The sequence below is a fragment of the Schistocerca serialis genome, unplaced genomic scaffold, assembly GCF_023864345.2.
Source record: "Schistocerca serialis cubense isolate TAMUIC-IGC-003099 unplaced genomic scaffold, iqSchSeri2.2 HiC_scaffold_599, whole genome shotgun sequence".
Taxonomy (NCBI): domain Eukaryota; kingdom Metazoa; phylum Arthropoda; class Insecta; order Orthoptera; family Acrididae; genus Schistocerca; species Schistocerca serialis.
The window spans coordinates 12501-15000 of NW_026048189.1; the positions used below are offsets into that span (position 1 = coordinate 12501).

A 2500-nucleotide genomic window follows, 5' to 3' on the forward strand; every position below is an offset into this window, starting at 1 on the left:
TATGCTGAAGCCGCGAGCAAACGACTCGGATCGGAGTGCCAAGTGGGCCACTTTTGGTAAGCAGAACTGGCGCTGTGGGATGAACCAAACGCCGAGTTAAGGCGCCCGAATCGACGCTCATGGGAAACCATGAAAGGCGTTGGTTGCTTAAGACAGCAGGACGGTGGCCATGGAAGTCGGAATCCGCTAAGGAGTGTGTAACAACTCACCTGCCGAAGCAACTAGCCCTGAAAATGGATGGCGCTGAAGCGTCGTGCCTATACTCGGCCGTCAGTCTGGCAGTCATGGCCGGTCCTTGCGGCCGGCCGCGAAGCCCTGACGAGTAGGAGGGTCGCGGCGGTGGGCGCAGAAGGGTCTGGGCGTGAGCCTGCCTGGAGCCGCCGTCGGTGCAGATCTTGGTGGTAGTAGCAAATACTCCAGCGAGGCCCTGGAGGGCTGACGCGGAGAAGGGTTTCGTGTGAACAGCCGTTGCACACGAGTCAGTCGATCCTAAGCCCTAGGAGAAATCCGATGTTGATGGGGGCCGTCATAGCATGATGCACTTTGTGCTGGCCCCCGTTGGGCGAAAGGGAATCCGGTTCCTATTCCGGAACCCGGCAGCGGAACCGATACAAGTCGGGCCCCTCTTTTAGAGATGCTCGTCGGGGTAACCCAAAAGGACCCGGAGACGCCGTCGGGAGATCGGGGAAGAGTTTTCTTTTCTGCATGAGCGTTCGAGTTCCCTGGAATCCTCTAGCAGGGAGATAGGGTTTGGAACGCGAAGAGCACCGCAGTTGCGGCGGTGTCCCGATCTTCCCCTCGGACCTTGAAAATCCGGGAGAGGGCCACGTGGAGGTGTCGCGCCGGTTCGTACCCATATCCGCAGCAGGTCTCCAAGGTGAAGAGCCTCTAGTCGATAGAATAATGTAGGTAAGGGAAGTCGGCAAATTGGATCCGTAACTTCGGGATAAGGATTGGCTCTGAGGATCGGGGCGTGTCGGGCTTGGTCGGGAAGTGGGTCAGCGCTAACGTGCCGGGCCTGGGCGAGGTGAGTGCCGTAGGGGTGCCGGTAAGTGCGGGCGTTTAGCGCGGGCGTGGTCTGCTCTCGCCGTTGGTCGGCCTCGTGCTGGCCGGCGGTGCAGGATGCGCGCGCCTGCGCGGCGTTCGCGCCCCGGTGCTTCAACCTGCGTGCAGGATCCGAGCTCGGTCCCGTGCCTTGGCCTCCCACGGATCTTCCTTGCTGCGAGGCCGCGTCCGCCTTAGCGTGCTCCTCCGGGGGCGCGCGGGTGCGCGGATTCTCTTCGGCCGCCATTCAACGATCAACTCAGAACTGGCACGGACTGGGGGAATCCGACTGTCTAATTAAAACAAAGCATTGCGATGGCCCTAGCGGGTGTTGACGCAATGTGATTTCTGCCCAGTGCTCTGAATGTCAACGTGAAGAAATTCAAGCAAGCGCGGGTAAACGGCGGGAGTAACTATGACTCTCTTAAGGTAGCCAAATGCCTCGTCATCTAATTAGTGACGCGCATGAATGGATTAACGAGATTCCCGCTGTTATCCACTACAGTGGAAAACTGCGGAAGTGGTAATTATCAGGAAAGGCCCGGATAAAGATCCAACGGTGCCGAAATCCTATCGGCCTATCTGTCTGCTGGATGTAATGGGCAAAGCATTTGAGAAGTTGCTGGCTGACCGTCTCCAGAGTCATCGAACTCTGCATGGTATGAGTGATAGGCAGTTCGGATTCCGAAAGGGTCGCTCCACCCAGGATGCGATCAATGAGGTTTGCCGAATTGTTCACTCTGCGACATCAAAGTATGTCCTTGGAATAATGATAGACATCTCAGGGGCCTTCGACAACCTGTGGTGGCCGGCACTCTTCTCTCGCCTAAGAGAGATTGGGTGTCCGCAGCTGCTGTATGGCTGTCTGGAGGCCTACTGTGATGGAAGGACTGCTAAGATAACGGCTCCTGGAGCCGTCGTATCTAAAAGAGTATCCCGTGGTTGTCCCCAGGGATCGGTGTGTGGTCCCATTTTTTGGGATATTAACATGGAACCTTTGTTGAACGTCCTGCAGGAAGAGACTGCAGTTCTGGGAGTCGTTGCTTATGCGGATGATCTCGCAATTCTAGTAGAAGGTGACACTCGCAATGTGATCGAAGACCGATCACGACTGGCTATTGAACTGTTAACCAACTGGTGTAAGAAGACTAAAATGTCTATTGCACCACAAAAATCGCTATATATGCTCTTGAAAGGCAAGTTGAATAGAGACCCAACAGTCAGAATTAATGGCCAAGCAGTGTCACGACAGAGATATGCCCGTTACCTGGGGGTATATTTAGATGAGAATTGGAGTTTCATTCCGCATATCGAGCAAATAACGACAAAGTCCTTAGCTTTGTTCAATAAGATAATATCAATTGGACAAAGAAGGTTCCATCTGCCGTCAAAGGCAATAAATATTTATCATAACTGCATATTGGCACCAATAGTAGGGCACGCATCCAGTGTGTGG

The 2500-nt window shown here is 54.6% G+C and overlaps 1 pseudogene; it reads left to right on the forward strand.

Annotated features, from left to right (window-relative positions):
• The window catches only part of LOC126448309 (large subunit ribosomal RNA), a 6238-nt pseudogene that overhangs the window by 1411 nt on the left and 2327 nt on the right, over positions 1–2500 (forward strand).